At 40.8% G+C, this 25,685-nt stretch overlaps 1 long non-coding RNA gene across 1 annotated transcript; it reads left to right on the top strand.

Moving 5' to 3' along the window:
* The first annotated feature begins 24,381 nt into the window (after positions 1-24,381).
* Positions 24,382-25,240, top strand: LOC129764738 (uncharacterized). Its single transcript, XR_008741207.1, has 3 exons — positions 24,382-24,844; positions 24,924-25,070; positions 25,134-25,240. It is a non-coding gene; the product is annotated as an uncharacterized LOC129764738 (long non-coding RNA).
* Positions 25,241-25,685: the final 445 nt, after the last annotated feature.

Here is a 25,685-nt window from a genome sequence, read left to right as displayed (position 1 = left end):
TATTCTGTGTGATACGAGAATTGTAAGGAGACTGAAATGTGAGTTTTTGGAATGAATTTAGAATAATTTATTATACTGAAATAAATATACTTAACAGCTTTAAGCTGATCACACCAAAAATACGATTGGTTGATTTTCGCTGGAAGAACTCCATCAAATCTATCGCAACAGTTCTTAAAGATTTCAACCGAAAAAGGATGAGTTCACAGGCGAATGTGAGGCAAACCCGTTCACGGACGAGGGCTCAGCAGGCGAATGCTGCCCCCAATACGGGTATCGACGACGATCAGATATCAAATCAATCGTCGGAAGATCCATTCATACCATCCATGGTTGATAGTGACAGAGGAGAGCTGCACGATTGTGCCGGTTGTAATCGACCCAACAGCTCTGAACGCTATATGGTAGAGTGCCAGAAGTGTATTCGCTGGTATCATTTTTCCGGTGCGAACGTGAACACGACCACGGTACGTTCAACCTGTTTCGTCTGCGTTTCATGCATGCGGAGTGAGATTTCCGGTGTACTGGAACCAGCGGCGAGTCGGATTAGTGGTATACGTCTAGTACCCGTGCAGCCAGAGTGGCTCGTGAACTACAACGTTTCGAGGAATAAAAGAAGTTGTTGGAAGAGCTTAGTCGTGAGAGAATCGAAAAGGAACGCGCCCTCAACGAACAAGAACATCGAGAAAAAATGGAACGCGAAAAGCAGTATCACGAGTTACTGAACCGTCAGGACAACGAAGACGCAAGAAGTGTGCGTAGTGTGCGGAGCAGCCAGAGGGATGCGATGCGCACCGAAAATTGGGTTAGACAAACCGAAACAGTTGCTAGTGAGGTCATCATTCCGACATCTACGTCTATGAGTGCTAATCATCCGGAGGATACTTGTCTGGGAAATCCGCAGGGATTACATCCTTCTTCAACGCCACTGAAGATTAATACACCCGTAGTACATACATCCGCAGGCGGTGACCGTACGGGATTAGAGGAGAAATCGATCCCACGGAACATGGAGAGTGAGATAGTTGCAGAAAATGCTGAGAAGTCTCTGGAAAACTCAGACAAGGTAAATGCGGATAAAGTAAGTCAAACCGTTTTGCCCATTGTCGATCTACAACCCTACGCCGATTTATTAAGGGTGGAAGAAGTAGTCCCAACCGGTGCATATCCCAAAGTGAATCGTTTAAGTCCGCAGTGTTACAAGCGTTGGAGTGTTCAAACCAGTGATCTGCCTAAGCAGGCCCTGTTGCAGCAACAGCAAACAGAAACGGAGCATCGAGACGTCGAAGCATTATTGGCGAGACACCGATTCGACATCGACACGAGACGAAAGCGAGAAAGCGAATTAATGGACCAGATTAAAAACCTGCAGTCGCAGCATGCTGAGGAGCTGAAGCTAGTACGAGAATCGGAGACAGGTTTACGAAGTCGACTCAAAGACAGTGAGCGTGAGCAAACAGAGCTGAAAACGCAGGGCAGCGGATGCGCAATTCAGAAGCAGATTTGCGTGCTCAGCTTGATAAACGCAATCGGGAATGCGAAACACTTCAACTTCAAGTGGGAAAACTGGAGAGAGAAATTAATGGTTTGCGCGTAACGGAGCAGCAATTGCAACTGCAGATAGAAGCAATTCTTCGGCGTGAACAAGAAGCTATTCGTCGGCAAAGTGAAGCAGAAAAAAATACGGGGACTTGCTCGAGGAGGTACAACAAATTATCAATCGATATGAAGGTCGGTCGGCTGATTGTAGTTTTTCTCCTCCGCTACCTTTTTTCGATACCAAATGACTTAAAAATGCAAGAAACGACGAGATCTGGTGTCATCTCAAAAAAAAAAAATTTTGGCCGAGGCCTTTTGGGACTGTGAGGCAATGAAGGTATGGGAAAAAATAATTATCAAATTTAAAGAACCGACCATGTACATTTTGTTTATTGGTCCAAAAAATGACCTGTGCAAAATTTCAGCTCAATCGGACATGATTGAGGAGTGCCTCAAAGCACTCAAAGTTTTGATTTTTTGGCCACTAAGGCTAAGTCCCAAAAGGTCCATTTTCGGCCAAAAACTTTGACGTAGGATTACGTCTTTCGGGAACATATTGGGGTATAAACTGAAAATCGAAAATCGAACACATCGTCAAAATTGTCCAATTTCAAACGCTCAGTCATTTCATGATGGATTGATGAAATTTTTGCGTCAATCGATTTTGGCACTCCATAACAACTTTTTATATTGTAGAAAATAATATATGTCATGAAACTAAGTATCGAACAATTGAAAAATCTCAACCCCTATCCTAACGGAAATACCCATTTCTGATTGGTCGAAATTGACGGCACATGCGGCGGGTCCCTAACAGAGACATCAAAACCAAGCTGCCTGGGGGAAATCGGTATTGCAAATACATAAAAGTAGGGGGAGCTTTTACTCCCACCTATGGAGGCGAATGAACTGCAAAGTTTAAAGCCTCTCAAAAACAAAGAATAGAATACTCCCACCGAAATATGTTCCCTAACAGAGACATCAAAAATCCCGGGGGATTTTTGCAAATATATGCAAGTCGGGGGCACTTTTATATTGCAAGTAAGGTGAGTGATACGATTTATTCTAGCAAATAAAATTTGTAACTTAAATGTTGGTTGTTTCGTGAAATTTCATATCAATGACCGATCGATTGTGTATTTAGCACAAGTGTAAGTGTAAAATTGTAGGTGTGTTCCAGCTCGAGAACAGGTCATTTGGTTTAAGCTGTCAGTTTTGTTGTGTTCATTTCCACCCAAGGAAAGTTTATACGGCGAGAATAATTGGAAAAGTGAAGAAATATTGGAAAAAGTGATTTCCTCTATGCTCTACATATGGTATTAGGTGTTGTTAGTCCGATTAAAATTCGCATTGGGTTGAATAAACTATCAGAAAGTAAAAATTATAAATGAAAATTACTTTTTCCATTTCAAATATGTTTTTTGTATATTAAAGTAAAATGTTTTTACTGATGGGAAAAATTGATAATTGTGTGGTATTGGTAATTATCTCATATTACATTGGTGAGTTTTTTTTCTTTATTTTTCATCATATCTCGTTCCACTTCGGTATCTTTTACCCGATACACACTATTCAACGACTGTTTACCATCCGTCTGTCATCATCACTCGGTATACACTGGTGGAGTGAACAAACAATACTCAACAACCAAACAAAACGGCCCTTTTCAGGGCCTCTAAAACATTATCAAAGAGTTTAACGATGTTATTCTTCAAACATATCCAAAATCAACAGATAGCCTAACGGAATCCTACGTCAACTATGCGGTCGTGTCTCGGACACAACTCTCCTGTGACTTTTTTTTCGGGATGACACCATATCTCGACGTTTCATGCATTTTTAAGTCATTTGGCATCGAAAAAAAAGTTTCGATTTTCTAAATCTCTTTACTCAATCAATCAATGCTTTGAGGCACCCCTAAATCATGTGCGATTGAGCTGAAACTTTGCACAGATCATTGGACCAATAAATAAAATGTACATGGTCGGTTCTTTAAATTTGATAATTATTTTTTTTCCATACCTTCATTGCCTCTCAGGTCCCAAAAGGTCGATTTTCGGCCAAAAATTTTTTTTCGAGATGACACCAGATCTCGACGTTTCATGCATTTTTAAGTCATTTGGCATTAAAAAAAAGGATTTTCCGAATTTCCTTCCGAAACTCCCCCTTGGAAGATTTTCGAGGATCAACAAATCAAAACTTTGAGCGCTTCGAGGCACCCATAAATCATGTCCGATCGAGCTGAAACTTTGCACAGATGATTTTTTTGGGCCAATTAACCAAAATGTACATGGTCGGTTTTTGAAATTCAATGATGAAATTTTTCCCATGCATCCATTATATATCCTAATGGTCGTACATGCTGGCCAAGCAGAGCGAACATAAAGTGAGCACTACGGACCAATTTAAGAAGCTCATTTCCAAGACGAGATGCTGATGGACCAGGTGCGTGCGATACTTTTAAGAAACGTCTCTAGCTCTTTATACAGCACAAGGGGATTATTTTGAGAAAAGTATATACAGTACCATTTTGGTTCAGTTATACATCTCGCTGGATGGACGATCACACATTTAAAGCAGACGTGAGAATATTATAGAGCCGGGTTGAATTGTTTCAAGCAGTCTTCCGAAAAACACTTACACATGTCCACGCGATGTGATAATTCCATGTTCTTGTTTGAATTCGAACATGATTTTCGCTAGTGTTAAATGTCTATCCCAAACACGAACAATGATACACAAACATAAACATTTGAAAACAAACACGATGTTTATAATTCAAGAACATCATGTACAAACATATCACCCGATGTCGCAGTATTCATTGCTTTCGTTTCGTTTCTTTTCATACACGGAAAGAAATTATTCATCCCAAAACATTTCTTCGTAGAATACTTTTTCACAGAAACGAACTTGAAATTTAGTCCGCATTTCAAAAATTGCACGAACTAAGAGGCTATGAGTTCATGCACCAAAATATATTTTTTTTATTAAGGTTCAAATGGCGTCAGCCTAACGGGGCCGGGAGTTCAATATTTTGACAATGTTTGCTTACAACTATGTTAGTAATATGTAACCGATTACTCGCGGTTGGCTTGAGGTTAGTATTACAAGTGTTCTCATAATTGGGATGTTGCAGTCTTCAGTGCTCTGTACGTGTGCCCGACATGGGATACTTCCTATTGGAATGCAGCTGACCGTTAATCAGCAACGCCCCCCTAGTCTGCACCCCATATCTAGCGTGGTGCGTCTTTTTCGACTCGAGGAATCCAGGATAGAATGATCACTAGCCGGCGCAATCATCAGCTCGTGTAGAGTTGTCATGAGCGGTACAACCTTTGACTCTTGTTGAATCATCAGTGGACTGCACAACCTTCGGCCCGTGTATCTGTAAAGAGTGTGTGTATGTATGCCGCGACTAAGTAAAAGTTTATAGATCGTTCATGCACATTTTGCAAGTCTGATTAAATAATCCTTGGTTTCATTCAAAGAAAACACTCTCTGAATAGAAAGAAGCTTTCTATTTTTTTGCGTGCATGTTGGCAATTAAAGTCCGGGGAGCCGACTGCATAGCGGGCGACGTCGTACAAATGCTGACCAAAAAACAGGAAGTGGGTTATATCTATGGTATAATCGCAAGGGTGACGTAGGACTATCGTTGATTTAGAGATCATTATGTGAAGTTGAATCTAAATCCATTCTGAATGAATGAATGAATGAATATTTGGGAGACTTCGAAAACGAGAGCGTAACGTTGGAGGCACAAGGTTTTATGCATCCAAAATAGGATACGAAAAACCTTGTTCTGAAGAATAATCTTCAGAAGCTAACATGCTAACTGTACTTGATTGACAAATCACAAACCCAAATGTATTTGATCACAGTGTTACATGGAAAGAAAACATTCAAATAAACTCTTTAACATGAATATATTTTGAAAATTCCCAAAGGAACTGGCAGATTATTTTCAGTAACGATTAGATATTTCCACATTTTCCTCGATACTGGAAGCCCACCAGTGGTTAATGCCAACTCGATAACCACCTGTTAATAGCACTTGATTGAAACATATTTGGTCACAGTGTTACATGGATAGAAAACATTCAATTAAACTCTTTCACATGAATATATTTTGAAAATTCCCAAAGGAACTGGCAGATTATTTTCCAGCAATGATTAGATCTTTCCGGAACTTTCTCGATGCTGAATGGCATCCAAACGGAAAGAGTTCTGCGCGTGTATGTGTCGATCCTTCGCCGTCCACCTCCTCCAGCACGTTAGGCAACGATGTTGTCTTGTCGATGTTCTCACGAAAAATGAATGTGTCTCACCACCAGAATATCGCTTAAGTATGCTTTTTGTGTGTGATTGAATCGAGAGAAGGTGTGGTTTACGATGGCAATTTGGAAGGCAAACTAGAGGGGAATGAACTCTCTGAGCTCGGAACTTTCGGCGACTGAGCAATAATCGATTGCGGGCGCATACAATATTGGATACGGAAATATCCTACTGATGGGGAAGAATAATCTTCTGAAGCTATCCTGTTAATTGCGATTGATTGAAAAACCACAAAACCAAATGTATTTGGTCACAGTGTTACATGGAAAGAAAACATTCAAATAAACTCATTCACATGAATATATTTTGAAAATGCCCAAAGGAACTGGCAGATTATTTTCAGTAACGATTAGATATTTCCACATTTTCCTCGATACTGGAAGCCCATCAGTGGTTAATGCCAACTCGATAACCACCTGTTAATAGCACTTGATTGAAACATATTTGGTCACAGTGTTACATGGATAGAAAACATTCAATTAAACTCTTTCACATGAATATATTTTGAAAATTCCCAGAGGAACTGGCAGATTATTTTAAGTAACGATTAGTTATTTCCACATTTTCCTCGATACTGGAAGCCCACCAGTGGTTAATGCCAACTCGATAACCACCTGTTAATAGCACTTGATTGAAACATATTTGGTCACAGTGTTACATGGAAAGAAAACATTCAAATAAACTCATTCACATGAATATATTTTGAAAATGCCCAAAGGAACTGGCAGATTATTTTCCAGCAATGATTAGATCTTTACGGAACTTTCTCGATGCTGAATGGCATCCAAACGGAAAGAGTTCTGCGCGTGTATGTGTCGATCCTTCGCCGTCCACCTCCTCCAGCACGTTAGGCAACGATGTTGTCTTGTCGATGTCCTCACGAAAAATGAATGTGTCTCACCACCAGAATATCGCTTAAGTATGCTTTTTGTGTGTGATTGAATCGAGAGAAGGTGTGGTTTACGATGGCAATTTGGAAGGCAAACTAGAGGGGAATGAACTCTCTGAGCTCGGAACTTTCGGCGACTGAGCAATAATCGATTGCGGGCGCATACAATATTGGATACGGAAATATCCTACTGATGGGGAAGAATAATCTTCTGAAGCTATCCTGTTAATTGCGATTGATTGAAAAACCACAAAACCAAATGTATTTGATCACAGTGTTACATGGAAAGAAAACATTCAAATAAACTCTTTAACATGAATATATTTTGAAAATTCCCAAAGGAACTGGCAGATTATTTTCAGTAACGATTAGATATTTCCACATTTTCCTCGATACTGGAAGCCCATCAGTGGTTAATGCCAACTCGATAACCACCTGTTAATAGCACTTGATAGAAACATATTTGGTCACAGTGTTACATGGATAGAAAACATTCAATTAAACTCTTTCACATGAATATATTTTGAAAATTCCCAGAGGAACTGGCAGATTATTTTCAGTAACGATTAGTTATTTCCACATTTTCCTCGATACTGGAAGCCCACCAGTGGTTAATGCCAACTCGATAACCACCTGTTAATAGCCGCGCGTGTATGTGTGTGTAGCGATGTCTTCCCAGGGAACCGTTTGTGGCATCACTCTCCTCCTGATAGATTCCCTTCTGGCCTAGGGTGCACAAACAGGCTCTTGGTGACACCGTTCATCCGCGCTTTCATGATAAATAAAGAGCTTCACCGCAACAGCGACAACATGCTCCAATCGCTGTTCAATTAGAACTGAGTGGATTTCCGAGCGCCGCTCGCTTATATACCGATTGGTGATTTCAATAGCCTGTTTTGAAAGCAATTTTAAGACTATTGAAACAAGTTTTTGGATCAAAAAGTAACAAGTATATAACGCGTAGACATTTTATCCTTCGAATGAAGTGTTTATCATACCATTTCGTTCAGTTGTTTAGGAGCTATTAACGCTCAAAATCTCGGTCTCCGGCGTAACGCTTTCGTTTTCGAAACTTTGATTTTACACCCCGGTATAGAAATGAAAGACGTAGTCCTACGTCAAAAAATAAATACCCAAAAATTAGTTTTAGATGCAACCTTCAGCGGCACACAGCAGAACCAGCAGAGAAATTTCAGCGGCTAAAACACACCATTAATTTCTCGATGTTATCACAAACTGAATGAAGGAAAAAACTAAAAGCTACACTTACACTGCACTACATATGCTATGTGTGCATGCGATTGCATCATCCTTTCTTCTCCTCTGCTCCGCTCGTTTTATAGCTCGGGTCGCGATCGTCGCGAACAAGCAGTATTGGACATTTGTATTCAAAGATCCAGCCAAAATTGTTGCTCCCGTGGTCGAGTGGTTAGCATCACGCCTAACATGTCACTGCTGAATAATTCAATTTTAGTACCTGTTCAAATAGCTAATAATAGCGAATGTTACATGAATTCAATATATAAATTGATGCGTGCACTAAATAATGATATCAAATGTGAAAAACTCTCATATCAATCGATGTTTATTTTGTTCAGAACAGAAAAAGAGGTTGATTTTATTTGCCCAATATTTTAGACGAAGCATCCATTGTCATGAAAGGAAAGCATTTTTTCCATGTCAACATACCAACACACCACGCGTTGAGTGGTGGTGGTGTGGTGTCCGATTCGCTTCTTCTACTCTACGCACTGCCGGTGCTTGAGGTGAAAATGCAAGAGAAACTGTACACCATGTTCGAACATCATGTGAAACATTGGGATTGAACATCGTATGTCCAAACATACCACGAATACAAACATGTCACATTTTCTAACATAGGTACGAAAAAATCATGTTTGTACTCAAACACAAAACTGTGAACAGCAGCGTGGACATGTTTATTCCGGACGCAGTGTTTTTTGTGAAACATGGAAGACTGGTTTCAAGTTATGCTGGAGAGAAGCGAGTGGAATTAATTTCCAGTTGTAGAGTCCTGGGAAAAGTACTAATTATTTGCATCAGTGTATGATGGCAGAATCCATCTACATCGAATGACGTTTGCACAATGTCAAGAGCAACTTGTGAGTGTAGTACAAATACATAGGATATATGTGTCTGTGGAAGTGAGAGTGGTGTATAAGTTGAACGGTACTGAAAGTGCGAGAACCTATGAGTCGTCCACTTGGATGTCAGCGAGCATCGAGAACGGATCAACTTTAGGAGAGCTGTAACAACTGGACGCCATCTTTGGACGCTGCCTTTAGACGCAACAATTTGGCGCAGTCGGTAGGATCATGGTGAGTTTAACTTGGAAAGAATTGAAACTATATAAATTTTTTTTTCCTCATTCGTGAAGAAGATTATCGCATGTGCTAAAGTGAACTCATAGTTGAATTATTTTTGAAGTGAAAATTAGTGAGACAAAATTTGAAATTCGCGATATGTGTGAAATTCGTTCGGTCTGGTGAAGCCGCAAAGCCGATTGAAGCGGAACTGATTTTTTTTTAAAATCGAAGCGCTGAGGGAAAGCGAGTCCGATGAAAATCGAAGCGCGGAGCAAAAGCGAGTCCGATGAAAATCGAAGCGCTGAGGAAAAGCGAGTCCGATGAAAATCGAAGCGCTGAGAAAAAGCGAGTCCGATGAAAATCGAAGCGCTGAGGAAAAGTGAGTCTGGTTAAAATCGAAAAGCGAATCCGATGAAAATCGAAGCGCTGGGAGAAAAGCGAGTCTGAGAAACGAAAAAAAAGAAATTCCGCTAAAGATGCCAATCTACACTGCTAAAGCTGCTGTAGATGTGTACAAAATGGCGACGGGTGAAAATGATGGAATGTTTAACATGTGCGTGAAATAAATGAGCATTTGTGGTACTAATTTACTCCGTTGCTTTCTCTAGGCTGGGAGGAATATTTTTTCCATATTTTCGATTGCTATATACTTTGTCCGTTTTTTTGTTTCATTTCTCCTTTTTTTTCCTGCTGATATTTCAGATGAGTGGAGACGAAATACACAGGATGATGCTAGGGACTTTCAATGACAAAGTTGATTCCCAAGATTTGCGCCGGGAATGGGAAGAGTGGCACCGGGCTTTGGAGCTGTATCTGGAGATGAAAAATATCGAGTCACAGCACGAGAAGCTGGTCACTATGTTGGTAATTGGAGGAAGAGGGCTGCAGCGCATTTTTTCTAATTTACGACCAGTTCCTGAAGAAATGACACCAGAGCCGGTAAAAATTCCGTTTATGCCTCTGGAAATCCCGGAATATGACAACGCTGTCAAGCGTTTAGAAAAGTTTTTTATCGGTAAACGGAATGAACGTGTAGAACTCGAGATTTTCCGTTCAATGAGGCAAACGAACGAAGAATCTTTCAACAGTTTTGTACTCCGGCTGCGCTCTCAAGCATCAAGATGTGAGTTCGGTGACCGCGAGGAGACCGAGCTTCTGCAGCAGATTACAATGGGTGCTCGTGATGAGAAAGTAAAGGACGAAGGACTGGAAAATTCAATGAGTTTAGATGAAATCACCAACTACGCCATAAATCGTGAGATTCTTATGAAGCAGAGGGAGAAGATCAAACCATTTTTTTCCTCATTCGTGAAGAAGATTATCGCATGTGCTAAAGTGAACTCATAGTTGAATTATTTTTGAAGTGAAAATTAGTGAGACAAAATTTGAAATTCGCGATATGTGTGAAATTCGTTCGGTCTGGTGAAGCCGCAAAGCCGATTGAAGCGGAACTGATTTTTTTTTAAAATCGAAGCGCTGAGGGAAAGCGAGTCCGATGAAAATCGAAGCGCGGAGCAAAAGCGAGTCCGATGAAAATCGAAGCGCTGAGGAAAAGCGAGTCCGATGAAAATCGAAGCGCTGAGAAAAAGCGAGTCCGATGAAAATCGAAGCGCTGAGGAAAAGTGAGTCTGGTTAAAATCGAAAAGCGAATCCGATGAAAATCGAAGCGCTGGGAGAAAAGCGAGTCTGAGAAACGAAAAAAAAGAAATTCCGCTAAAGATGCCAATCTACACTGCTAAAGCTGCTGTAGATGTGTACAAAATGGCGACGGGTGAAAATGATGGAATGTTTAACATGTGCGTGAAATAAATGAGCATTTGTGGTACTAATTTACTCCGTTGCTTTCTCTAGGCTGGGAGGAATATTTTTTCCATATTTTCGATTGCTATATACTTTGTCCGTTTTTTTGTTTCATTTCTCCTTTTTTTTCCTGCTGATATTTCAGATGAGTGGAGACGAAATACACAGGATGATGCTAGGGACTTTCAATGACAAAGTTGATTCCCAAGATTTGCGCCGGGAATGGGAAGAGTGGCACCGGGCTTTGGAGCTGTATCTGGAGATGAAAAATATCGAGTCACAGCACGAGAAGCTGGTCACTATGTTGGTAATTGGAGGAAGAGGGCTGCAGCGCATTTTTTCTAATTTACGACCAGTTCCTGAAGAAATGACACCAGAGCCGGTAAAAATTCCGTTTATGCCTCTGGAAATCCCGGAATATGACAACGCTGTCAAGCGTTTAGAAAAGTTTTTTATCGGTAAACGGAATGAACGTGTAGAACTCGAGATTTTCCGTTCAATGAGGCAAGCGAACGAAGAATCTTTCAACAGTTTTGTACTCCGGCTGCGCTCTCAAGCATCAAGATGTGAGTTCGGTGACCGCGAGGAGACCGAGCTTCTGCAGCAGATTACAATGGGTGCTCGTGATGAGAAAGTAAAGGACGAAGGACTGGAAAATTCAATGAGTTTAGATGAAATCACCAACTACGCCATAAATCGTGAGATTCTTATGAAGCAGAGGGAGAAGATCAAACCATTCCAAGGTGAACAGGAACAGAACAGTCTTCATACGAGACAACTTCGTATCAAAAATGCGAGCCCAAAACAAACTACAATGATATATCCGCGATTTGGAAGACGGTCAAACTTCAGGCGTGCTGAATCAGGATACAATCATTCCGGAACTCAATGCGATCGCTGTGGATCTGTCAGACACACCAAGGACTCTCGCGAGTGCTATGCTCGAGGCGCAACTTGTAACCGTTGTGGACAGAGGGGACACTACGCCAGGAAATGTATGCGCGAAAATCTACGACGACCAGTATCACGTTTTTCCAAACGAGAAACTGAGTGCCTTCCGGAGGATGCAAACTTTGTTACAAGTATGGATGGAACAGAGAAAGAAAAAATCCCCCTTCGCTCGACATCTGATGATGTGGCTAAGGTAGAGTAACGTTTAGTTTATCAATTCTGAGTTTAATGGAAATTTCTAAAACACTTCAATCTTGAACTTTGTTGTTAAATTGAAAATCGAAGAAATAAATGTTCTGAAATATATACCCTCAATTTTTTTTTACTAGGTTGATATACAAGCTGAAACCCTCAATAATGGATTGATTGTATGCCAGATCGACAATGTACCGGTAGAATTTCTTGTTGACTCTGGAGCCTCGGTAAACACTGTCACTGAAAATGTGTGGAATGAGCTGAATGAGAAAAATGCTAGTATCTCCAAGAAAAGATACAAATGCGATCGGAGCCTGCATGCATACGCAAGTAGTGTATCGCTAGACGTGATAGCAGTTTTCGGCGCTTGGATATTTGTGAATCCATCGAAACCCAAAACTTACACAGAATTTTTCGTTGTTAAGGAAGCTCGTAAATGCCTCCTGAGTAAAATAACTTCAGAAGAATTACGAGTTCTTAAAGTGGGACTTGATGTTTACCATATCAACACGACTATCAAACCATTCCCGAAGTTTCCGGGCATTCTAGTAAAGCTGTCCATTGACCAAACAGTACCCTCCAAAAAAGTTGCTTATCTCAGAATTCCTGCAGCCATGGAAAAGAGAGTTGACAATAAAATTCATGAGATGCTGCTCACTGACATCATTGAGAAAGTCGAAGGCTCTCCAGAATGGATCTCTCCCATGGTTATAGTGCCGAAAGGAAAAGATGATGTTAGAATATGCATCAACATGAAATATCCGAATGAAGCGATTCAGCGGGAGCACTATCCATTGCCGGTCATCGACACTTTTTTGAACAAGCTAAAAGGTTCTAAATTTTATTCACGTTTGGATATCACGTCAGCGTATCACCACGTTGAGCTTCATCCTGAGTCTCGCGGCGTCACTACTTTCATGACTGGAAGAGGTTTGATGCGGTTTAAGCGCTTGATGTTTGGTCTTAACTGCGCGCCTGAAATCTTCCAAAGAATTATGACGGAAATGCTAACGGATGTTGCTGGCGTTATTATTTATATTGATGATATTGTAGTGTCGGGACGGACCAAGGAAGAACATGACAGACGACTAGAACAAGTGCTTGCTATTTTGAAGCGTAACAATGCAATGCTGAACGAAAACAAATGCATTATTGGTGTTACGGAACTCGAAATTTTGGGATTCCGAGTAAGTGAAAATGGTGTTAGCCCGTCGGAAGAGAAAATAACAGCTGTTAAAAATTTCCGCTTACCTTCGTCAAAAGAAGATGTTTGGAGCTTTCTTGGGCTTGTCAATTTCGTAGGACAATTCATTCTCAATCTGTCTACGAGAAGCGAACCATTACGAAAATTTATTCGGGGTGAAGTCGAGATATTTGGTGAGGATCAAAAAAGAGCTTTTGATGATTTGCGGCTTGAATTAGTTAACAACGTCCGCAGGCTAGGATTTTTCGATCCAAATGACACTACTGAGTTATACGTTGATGCCTCACCAGTAGGTCTTGGTGCTGTTTTGGCACAGAGAGATGTGAATGGTGTACCGCGAATTATTAGCTTCGCGTCGAAAGGATTAACAACAACGGAAAGGGTGTATCCCCAGACGCAACGAGAGGCATTGGCAGTTGTATGGGCAGTCGAGAAATTTTACCTGCACCTCTTCGGTTTACAATTCACTATCTTCACTGATCACAAACCCCTGGAATATATATACGGAGGGAAACATCAGAGCGGAAGACGTGCATGCTCAAGAGCAGAGGGGTGGGCACTTCGCTTGCAACCGTATACTTTTAATATAAAACATATTTCTGGATCGACAAACATATCTGATATACTTTCTCGTCTAGTGAATGAATCTGGATGTGCCGCTGTCAGCAAACAACACCCACCGGAACCTATAAAACGCAAAGAAATGCCAGAACGAGCATGGCAGAAGATTGGAATTGACTTCTTTTCTGCCAAGGAATGTGCGACATTTTTAGTGGTGGTTGACTATTACAGTCGATTCCTAAAAGTAATTGAAATGAAGAGTACGAACGCCACTAAAACTATTGAAGCACTAGAAGGAGTTTTTCGTGAACAAACCTACCCTGAAACCATTCGGAGTGACAACGATCCACCGTTTAACAGTGAAGAGTTCTCTGACTACTGCCAGAGCAAAAATATCAGGTTAGTTCGCACTATTCCTTACTGGCCGCAAATGAACGGTCTAGTCGAGAGGCAAAATCAAGGAATACTTCGCGCATTACGCATAGCGAAGGCTACCAACGCTGATTGGAGAAAAGCAGTAAATGATTACGTTTACATGTACAATACAACTCCGCATTCGGTTACTGAAAAAGCACCAATGGAACTGCTAACCGGTCGTCCGGTGAAAGATCTTTTACCATCCCTCCGAACCGATCCACACTGGCGTCGAGATGAGGACATACGTGAAAAAGATGCAATAAGAAAGTTGCAAGGTAAACTCTATGCCGATAAACGCAGAAATGCAAAAACTTCTGACATTAGGGAGGGCGATATGGTAATGCTGCGCAACTACGAGACGGGTAAGCTTGAGCCAAAGTTCCGACTGGAGAAGTTTAAGGTTATTAAAAAAACCGTAAATGATACCATTGTGGCTAATAAAGAAGGTGTTATGTACCGGCGAGCAATAACACATTTGCGGAAGTATCCATCATCAGGCGATGGAAACTCAAACACTCATCCAGACTCCGAACAACACCAACAACCGGAAGTATTTGAATCAGCAACACAGGCGAAGGAAGTAGAAAAGAAGCGTAAAAGCGGAAGAGAAAAAGCAGCAGATGATGAGATATCGCCAGTAAAACGTCCTTCAAGGGAGAAAAAGCTCCCTTCGCGATATGTTGAATAATCTGGAACTGCTGGTTTCATTTTTTTTTCTCTCTTCTGACATGTTATTATTACTTTCAATAAAGCAGAGGTTATGGAAAATAAACTTCATTCTAGATTAAATATTGTTTTATTTATTTATTTATTTATTTTTGCGAGAAGGAGAGAGACGTAGAGTCCTGGGAAAAGTACTAATTATTTGCATCGGTGTATGATGGCAGAATCCATCTACATCGAATGACGTTTGCACAATGTCAAGAGCAACTTGTGAGTGTAGTACAAATACATAGGATATATGTGTCTGTGGAAGTGAGAGTGGTGTATAAGTTGAACGGTACTGAAAGTGCGAGAACCTATGAGTCGTCCACTTGGATGTCAGCGAGCATCGAGAACGGATCAACTTTAGGAGAGCTGTAACAACTGGACGCCATCTTTGGACGCTGCCTTTAGACGCAACAATTTGGCGCAGTCGGTAGGATCATGGTGAGTTTAACTTGGAAAGAATTGAAACTATATAATTTTTTTTTTCCTCATTCGTGAAGAAGATTATCGCATGTGCTAAAGTGAACTCATAGTTGAATTATTTTTGAAGTGAAAATTAGTGAGACAAAATTTGAAATTCGCGATATGTGTGAAATTCGTTCGGTCTGGTGAAGCCGCAAAGCCGATTGAAGCGGAACTGATTTTTTTTTAAAATCGAAGCGCTGAGGGAAAGCGAGTCCGATGAAAATCGAAGCGCGGAGCAAAAGCGAGTGCGATGAAAATCGAAGCGCTGAGGAAAAGCGAGTCCGATGAAAATCGAAGCGCTGAGAAAAAGCGAGTCCGATGAAAATCGAAGCGCTGAGGAAAAGTGAGTCTGGTTAAAATCGAAAAGCGAATCCGATGAAAATCGAAGCGCTGGGAGAAAAGCGAGTCTGAGAAACGAAAAAAAAGAAATTCCGCTAAAGATGCCAATCTACACTGCTAAAGCTGCTGTAGATGTGTACAAAATGGCGACGGGTGAAAATGATGGAATGTTTAACATGTGCGTGAAATAAATGAGCATTTGTGGTACTAATTTACTCCGTTGCTTTCTCTAGGCTGGGAGGAATATTTTTTCCATATTTTCGATTGCTATATACTTTGTCCGTTTTTTTGTTTCATTTCTCCTTTTTTTTCCTGCTGATATTTCAGATGAGTGGAGACGAAATACACAGGATGATGCTAGGGACTTTCAATGACAAAGTTGATTCCCAAGATTTGCGCCGGGAATGGGAAGAGTGGCACCGGGCTTTGGAGCTGTATCTGGAGATGAAAAATATCGAGTCACAGCACGAGAAGCTGGTCACTATGTTGGTAATTGGAGGAAGAGGGCTGCAGCGCATTTTTTCTAATTTACGACCAGTTCCTGAAGAAATGACACCAGAGCCGGTAAAAATTCCGTTTATGCCTCTGGAAATCCCGGAATATGACAACGCTGTCAAGCGTTTAGAAAAGTTTTTTATCGGTAAACGGAATGAACGTGTAGAACTCGAGATTTTCCGTTCAATGAGGCAAGCGAACGAAGAATCTTTCAACAGTTTTGTACTCCGGCTGCGCTCTCAAGCATCAAGATGTGAGTTCGGTGACCGCGAGGAGACCGAGCTTCTGCAGCAGATTACAATGGGTGCTCGTGATGAGAAAGTAAAGGACGAAGGACTGGAAAATTCAATGAGTTTAGATGAAATCACCAACTACGCCATAAATCGTGAGATTCTTATGAAGCAGAGGGAGAAGATCAAACCATTCCAAGGTGAACAGGAACAGAACAGTCTTCATACGATACAACTTCGTATCAAAAATGCGAGCCCAAAACAAACTACAATGATATATCCGCGATTTGGAAGACGGTCAAACTTCAGGCGTGTTGAATCAGGATACAATCATTCCGGAACTCAATGCGATCACTGTGGATCTGTCAGACACACCAAGGACTCTCGCGAGTGCTATGCTCGAGGCGCAACTTGTAACCGTTGTGGACAGAGGGGACACTACGCCAGGAAATGTATGCGCGAAAATCTACGACGACCAGTATCACGTTTTTCCAAACGAGAAACTGAGTGCCTTCCGGAGGATGCAAACTTTGTTACAAGTATGGATGGAACAGAGAAAGAAAAAATCCCCCTTCGCTCGACATCTGATGATGTGGCTAAGGTAGAGTAACGTTTAGTTTATCAATTCTGAGTTTAATGGAAATTTCTAAAACACTTCAATCTTGAACTTTGTTGTTAAATTGAAAATCGAAGAAATAAATGTTCTGAAATATATACCCTCAATTTTTTTTACTAGGTTGATATACAAGCTGAAACCCTCAATAATGGATTGATTGTATGCCAGATCGACAATGTACCGGTAGAATTTCTTGTTGACTCTGGAGCCTCGGTAAACACTGTCACTGAAAATGTGTGGAATGAGCTGAATGAGAAAAATGCTAGTATCTCCAAGAAAAGATACAAATGCGATCGGAGCCTGCATGCATACGCAAGTAGTGTATCGCTAGACGTGATAGCAGTTTTCGGCGCTTGGATATTTGTGAATCCATCGAAACCCAAAACTTACACAGAATTTTTCGTTGTTAAGGAAGCTCGTAAATGCCTTCTGAGTAAAATAACTTCAGAAGAATTACGAGTTCTTAAAGTGGGACTTGATGTTTACCATATCAACACGACTATCAAACCATTCCCGAAGTTTCCGGGCATTCTAGTAAAGCTGTCCATTGACCAAACAGTACCCTCCAAAAAAGTTGCTTATCTCAGAATTCCTGCAGCCATGGAAAAGAGAGTTGACAATAAAATTCATGAGATGCTGCTCACTGACATCATTGAGAAAGTCGAAGGCTCTCCAGAATGGATCTCTCCCATGGTTATAGTGCCGAAAGGAAAAGATGATGTTAGAATATGCATCAACATGAAATATCCGAATGAAGCGATTCAGCGGGAGCACTATCCATTGCCGGTCATCGACACTTTTTTGAACAAGCTAAAAGGTTCTAAATTTTATTCACGTTTGGATATCACGTCAGCGTATCACCACGTTGAGCTTCATCCTGAGTCTCGCGGCGTCACTACTTTCATGACTGGAAGAGGTTTGATGCGGTTTAAGCGCTTGATGTTTGGTGTTAACTGCGCGCCTGAAATCTTCCAAAGAATTATGACGGAAATGCTAACGGATGTTGCTGGCGTTATTATTTATATTGATGATATTGTAGTGTCGGGACGGACCAAGGAAGAACATGACAGACGACTAGAACAAGTGCTTGCTATTTTGAAGCGTAACAATGCAATGCTGAACGAAAACAAATGCATTATTGGTGTTACGGAACTCGAAATTTTGGGATTCCGAGAAAGTGAAAATGGTGTTAGCCCGTCGGAAGAGAAAATAACAGCTGTTAAAAATTTCCGCTTACCTTCGTCAAAAGAAGAAGTTTGGAGCTTTCTTGGGCTTGTCAATTTCGTAGGACAATTCATTCTCAATCTGTCTACGAGAAGCGAACCATTACGAAAATTTATTCGGGGTGAAGTCGAGATATTTGGTGAGGATCAAAAAAGAGCTTTTGATGATTTGCGGCTTGAATTAGTTAACAACGTCCGCAGGCTAGGATTTTTCGATCCAAATGACACTACTGAGTTATACGTTGATGCCTCACCAGTAGGTCTTGGTGCTGTTTTGGCACAGAGAGATGTGAATGGTGTACCGCGAATTATTAGCTTCGCGTCGAAAGGATTAACAACAACGGAAAGGGTGTATCCCCAGACGCAACGAGAGGCATTGGCAGTTGTATGGGCAGTCGAGAAATTTTACCTGCACCTCTTCGGTTTACAATTCACTATCTTCACTGATCACAAACCCCTGGAATATATATACGGAGGGAAACATCAGAGCGGAAGACGTGCATGCTCAAGAGCAGAGGGGTGGGCACTTCGCTTGCAACCGTATACTTTTAATATAAAACATATTTCTGGATCGACAAACATATCTGATATACTTTCTCGTCTAGTGAATGAATCTGGATGTGCCGCTGTCAGCAAACAACACCCACCGGAACCTATAAAACGCAAAGAAATGCCAGAACGAGCATGGCAGAAGATTGGAATTGACTTCTTTTCTGCCAAGGAATGTGCGACATTTTTAGTGGTGGTTGACTATTACAGTCGATTCCTAAAAGTAATTGAAATGAAGAGTACGAACGCCACTAAAACTATTGAAGCACTAGAAGGAGTTTTTCGTGAACAAACCTACCCTGAAACCATTCGGAGTGACAACGGTCCACCGTTTAACAGTGAAGAGTTCTCTGACTACTGCCAGAGCAAAAATATCAGGTTAGTTCGCACTATTCCTTACTGGCCGCAAATGAACGGTCTAGTCGAGAGGCAAAATCAAGGAATACTTCGCGCATTACGCATAGCGAAGGCTACCAACGCTGATTGGAGAAAAGCAGTAAATGATTACGTTTACATGTACAATACAACTCCGCATTCGGTTACTGAAAAAGCACCAATGGAACTGCTAACCGGTCGTCCGGTGAAAGATCTTTTACCATCCCTCCGAACCGATCCACACTGGCGTCGAGATGAGGACATACGTGAAAAAGATGCAATAAGAAAGTTGCAAGGTAAACTCTATGCCGATAAACGCAGAAATGCAAAAACTTCTGACATTAGGGAGGGCGATATGGTAATGCTGCGCAACTACGAGACGGGTAAGCTTGAGCCAAAGTTCCGACTGGAGAAGTTTAAGGTTATTAAAAAAACCGTAAATGATACCATTGTGGCTAATAAAGAAGGTGTTATGTACCGGCGAGCAATAACACATTTGCGGAAGTATCCATCATCAGGCGATGGAAACTCAAACACTCATCCAGACTCCGAACAACACCAACAACCGGAAGTATTTGAATCAGCAACACAGGCGAAGGAAGTAGAAAAGAAGCGTAAAAGCGGAAGAGAAAAAGCAGCAGATGATGAGATATCGCCAGTAAAACGTCCTTCAAGGGAGAAAAAGCTCCCTTCGCGATATGTTGAATAATCTGGAACTGCTGGTTTCATTTTTTTTTCTCTCTTCTGACATGTTATTATTACTTTCAATAAAGCAGAGGTTATGGAAAATAAACTTCATTCTAGATTAAATATTGTTTTATTTATTTATTTATTTATTTTTGCGAGAAGGAGAGAGATGTAGAGTCCTGGGAAAAGTACTAATTATTTGCATCGGTGTATGATGGCAGAATCCATCTACATCGAATGACGTTTGCACAATGTCAAGAGCAACTTGTGAGTGTAGTACAAATACATAGGATATATGTGTCTGTGGAAGTGAGAGTGGTGTATAAGTTGAACGGTACTGAAAGTGCGAGTTAGAGGCGAATGAACTGCAAAGTTTAAAGCCTCTTAAAAACAAAGAAAGAAAGAAAGAAGTGCGAGAACCTATGAGTCGTCCACTTGGATTTCAGCGAGCATCGAGAACGGATCAACTTTAGGAGAGATGTAACAACTGGACGCCATCTTTGGACGCTGCCTTTAGACGCAACACCAGTCTGATAACCAGTGATGAGTCGCAAAATTTCGGCCTTTGTCTCATACAGAGGACTTCACCGGATAAAAAGAAGTATGCTACCGGAATCTATTCAAAAAAATACGCGAGAGAGGCGATCGCCACCGGTATCAGCTTCAGCTTAGCATAGAGGCCAAGGCAAATCCCTTATCACAGCTGCTAGGAAATAGATACCTTTGTTGCACAACAATGCTGGAGGCAGTAGCGAAGGCGCATGAATTAGGTTTTGTGCAGTTGGGCATCCTCCGTACTTGTCCGATGAGGGTCTTCGTAGCCTAACTGTTTGTATGTCCGCTGCTAAGCGAATGATCGTGAGCTTAAAACACTGGGACCTAAGTCGACCATCTTTATTTGTTATTCTAGCTACTACCATGCAACAATGATCATTTGACGATCTAGACTATCTCCGTTTACACGCACTTTGCTGCTTTTGATGCTATTGATAACACAACAATGGAAGCCTCATATCAACTGTCCCGATGCCTACGGTCTAAAGGTGGGACCAGAATGCCGCGCTATGCGTCGCGTTGCGAAAATTGTGCTTTGACAGTTTATTTTGAATATGTGTGTTTCCGTATAGTCGCCCACAATGATGCGTCGTGTCATTAGCATCGTTGTACTAAACTCTGACATTTGTTCTAAACTGCTTGCGTCGAATATGTCAATGTGTTGTTTTTAAAAACATGCACACAACAAGAAAAACAGGAAGTGGGTTATATCTATGGTATAACCGCAAGGGAGACGTAGGACTATCGTTGATTTAGAGATCATTTGTATGAAGTTGAATCTGAATTCATTCTGAATGAATGAATATTTGGAGAACTTCGAAAACGAGAGCGTTACGTTGGAGGCACAAGGTTTTATGCATCCAATATTGGATACGGAAATATCCTACTGATGGGGAAGAATAATCTTCAGAAGCTATCCTGTTGATTGCGATTGATTGAAAAACCCCAAAACCAAATGTATTTGGTCACAGTGTTACATGGATAGAAAACATTCAATTAAACTCTTTCACATGAATATATTTTGAAAATTCCCAAAGGAACTGGCAGATTATTTTCCAGCAATGATTAGATCTTTCCGGAACTTTCTCGATGCTGAATGGCATCCTAACGGAAAGAGTTCTGCGCGTGTATGTGTCGATCCTTCGCCGTCCACCTCCTCCAGCACGTTAGGCAACGATGTTGTCTTGTCGATGTCCTCACGAAAAATGAATGTGTCTCACCACCAGAATATCGCTTAAGTATGCTTTTTGTGTGTGATTGAATCGAGAGAAGGTGTGGTTTACAATGGCAATTTGGAAGGCAAACTAGAGGGGAATGAACTCTCTGAGCTCGGAACTTTCGGCGACTGAGCAATAATCGATTGCGGGCGCATACAATATTGGATACGGAAATATCCTACTGATGGGGAAGAATAATCTTCTGAAGCTATCCTGTTAATTGCGATTGATTGAAAAACCACAAAACCAAATGTATTTGGTCACAGTGTTACATGGATAGAAAACATTCAATTAAACTCTTTCACATGAATATATTTTGAAAATTCCCAAAGGAACTGGCAGATTATTTTCCAGCAATGATAGGATCTTTCCGGAACTTTCTCGATGCTGAATGGCATCCTAACGGAAAGAGTTCTGCGCGTGTATGTGTCGATCCTTCGCCGTCCACCTCCTCCAGCACGTTAGGCAACGATGTTGTCTTGTCGATGTCCTCACGAAAAATGAATGTGTCTCACCACCAGAATATCGCTTAAGTATGCTTTTTGTGTGTGATTGAATCGAGAGAAGGTGTGGTTTACAATGGCAATTTGGAAGGCAAACTAGAGGGGAATGAACTCTCTGAGCTCGGAACTTTCGGCGACTGAGCAATAATCGATTGCGGGCGCATACAATATTGGATACGGAAATATCCTACTGATGGGGAAGAATAATCTTCTGAAGCTATCCTGTTAATTGCGATTGATTGAAAAACCACAAAACCAAATGTATTTGGTCACAGTGTTACATGGATAGAAAACATTCAATTAAACTCTTTCACATGAATATATTTTGAAAATTCCCAAAGGAACTGGCAGATTATTTTCCAGCAATGATAGGATCTTTCCGGAACTTTCTCGATGCTGAATGGCATCCTAACGGAAAGAGTTCTGCGCGTGTATGTGTCGATCCTTCGCCGTCCACCTCCTCCAGCACGTTAGGCAACGATGTTGTCTTGTCGATGTCCTCACGAAAAATGAATGTGTCTCACCACCAGAATATCGCTTAAGTATGCTTTTTGTGTGTGATTGAATCGAGAGAAGGTGTGGTTTACAATGGCAATTTGGAAGGCAAACTAGAGAGGAATGAACTCTCTGAGCTCGGAACTTTCGGCGACTGAGCAATAATCGATTGCGGGCGCATACAATATTGGATACGGAAATATCCTACTGATGGGGAAGAATAATCTTCTGAAGCTATCCTGTTAATTGCGATTGATTGAAAAACCACAAAACCAAATGTATTTGGTCACAGTGTTACATGGATAGAAAACATTCAATTAAACTCTTTCACATGAATATATTTTGAAAATTCCCAGAGGAACTGGCAGATTATTTTCAGTAACGATTAGTTATTTTCACATTTTCCTCGATACTGGAAGCCCACCAGTGGTTAATGCCAACTCGATAACCACCTGTTAATAGCACTTGATTGAAACATATTTGGTCACAGTGTTACATGGATAGAAAACATTCAATTAAACTCTTTCACATGAATATATTTTGAAAATTCCCAGAGGAACTGGCAGATTATTTTCAGTAACGATTAGATATTTCCACATTTTCCTCGATACTGGAAGCCCACCAGTGGTTAATGCCAACTCGATAACCACCTGTTAATAGCACTTGGTTGAAACATATTTGGTCACAGTGTAACATGGATAGAAAACATTCAATTAAACTCTTTCACATGAATATATTTTGAAAATTCCCAAAGGAACTGCCAGATTATTTTCCAGCAATGATTAGATCTTTCCGGAACTTTCTCGATGCTGAATGGCATCCTAACGGAAAGAGTTCTGCGCGTGTATGTGTCGATCCTTCGCCGTCCACCTCCTCCAGCACGTTAGGCAACGATGTTGTCTTGTCGATGTCCTCACGAAAAATGAATGTGTCTCACCACCAGAATATCGTTTAAGTATGCTTTTTGTGTGTGATTGAATCGAGAGAAGGTGTGGTTTACGATGGCAATTTGGAAGGCAAACTAGAGGGGAATGAACTCTCTGAGCTCGGAACTTTCGGCGACTGAGCAATAATCGATTGCGGGCGCATACAATATTGGATACGGAAATATCCTACTGATGGGGAAGAATAATCTTCTGAAGCTATCCTGTTAATTGCGATTGATTGAAAAACCACAAAACCAAATGTATTTGGTCACAGTGTTACATGGATAGAAAACATTCAATTAAACTCTTTCACATGAATATATTTTGAAAATTCCCAAAGGAACTGGCAGATTATTTTCAGTAACGATTAGATATTTCCACATTTTCCTCGATACTGGAAGCCCACCAGTGGTTAATGCCAACTCGATAACCACCTGTTAATAGCACTTGATTGAAACATATTTGGTCACAGTGTAACATGGATAGAAAACATTCAATTAAACTCTTTCACATGAATATATTTTGAAAATTCCCAGAGGAACTGGCAGATTATTTTCAGTAACGATTAGATATTTCCACATTTTCCTCGATACTGGAAGCCCACCAGTGGTTAATGCCAACTCGATAACCACCTGTTAATAGCCGCGCGTGTATGTGTGTGTAGATTCCCTTCTGGCCTAGGGTGCACAAACAGGCTCTTGGTGACACCGTTCATCCGCGCTTTCATGATAAATAAAGAGCTTCACCGCAACAGCGACAACATGCTCCAATCGCTGTTCATTTAGAACTGAGTGGATTTCCGAGCGCCGCTCGCTTATATACCGATTGGTGATTTCAATAGCCTGTTTTAAAGCAATTTTAAGACTATTGAAACAAGTTTTTGGATCAAAAAGTAACAAGTATATAACGCGTAGACATTTTATCTTTCGAATGAAGTGTTTATCATACCATTTCGTTCAGTTGTTTAGGAGCTCTTAACGCTCAAAATCTCGGTCTCTGGCGTAACGCTTTCGTTTTCGAAACTTTGATTTTACACCCCGGTATAGAAATGAAAGACGTAGTCCTACGTCAAAAGATTTTCCCACGAGCTGAAGTTCGTTGAAAATGGAGTGTGAAACAAATCTAGTTGAATTTGTGAAAACAAACGAGTGCTTCAGGTCGAAGGAACATCGACTGTGTGAAACCAGCCACACGAGATAGAAAATTTGGACTGATATACCAAATGCACTGAAACAAGGAGGTAGGTTACAGTTGAACATTTTTTAAATATTAGGACATCTTATTTGATTTGTTTTTATGCTTTTATTTTGTGGTGGAAGTGTTGAAACGAAAGAGGAAGAGCCGTTACGTGATAGATATTCGCGGAATAAATATGCTCCAAGTATAGGATTGACACCGATTGCAGCTTCATCATGGCAGTATTTTGAAGCATTAAAGATTTTGTAAACACTTGTCAGCAAATGAAGGTGAATAAAATATATAGCTATAATGATATTTAATGTCTTAAATATATATTTTTTATATTGTAGGACTGCCAGCAACTACGACCCTGAACGATCAGTTCTCAGCACAAAAATATTGATCTTCGCGACATTAAGCTGATGGTGAAAACAATGCATGCAGCAAAACCTCCGATACATGATTCATTCGCAAAAAAAACCTTGATGAAATAACCATACCGTTATTCATCTGCATGATACTGTTGACCTCAGTGAGTCCTAAAATGATCACAATTGTTGAGGAATGAAAAAAAACGCCATGTTATCGATTTTTTAATTTTTTATTCATAGTTATCTAGTTTAATTATCTATTACATAACCGGTGAGTGTGTCACGTAGCTTATACGAAGCCTGGTGACCGGAATAAATCGCCACAGTAAACAACTGCAACAGAAACAACCGCTTAGAAAAAGTGTAGTAGGCTAGAAATATTTGGCGCGGGAAAAACATCATGTGCCTCACATTTCTATTATAAATTTATTCTCTTGTTCTCGTTTTTCGAAATTTATTCTGAGGACAATGTAATGGGGACGAAGTCCCCATTTGGCGAGGATAAGGAATCGAGGCGGCCCATGCCGCCAA

This window comes from Toxorhynchites rutilus, chromosome 2 (genome assembly GCF_029784135.1).
Source record: "Toxorhynchites rutilus septentrionalis strain SRP chromosome 2, ASM2978413v1, whole genome shotgun sequence".
In the NCBI taxonomy this organism is placed as follows: domain Eukaryota; kingdom Metazoa; phylum Arthropoda; class Insecta; order Diptera; family Culicidae; genus Toxorhynchites; species Toxorhynchites rutilus.
The sequence above is the reverse complement of the archived record's forward strand: the minus strand, read 5'-3'. Positions and strand labels throughout refer to the sequence as shown.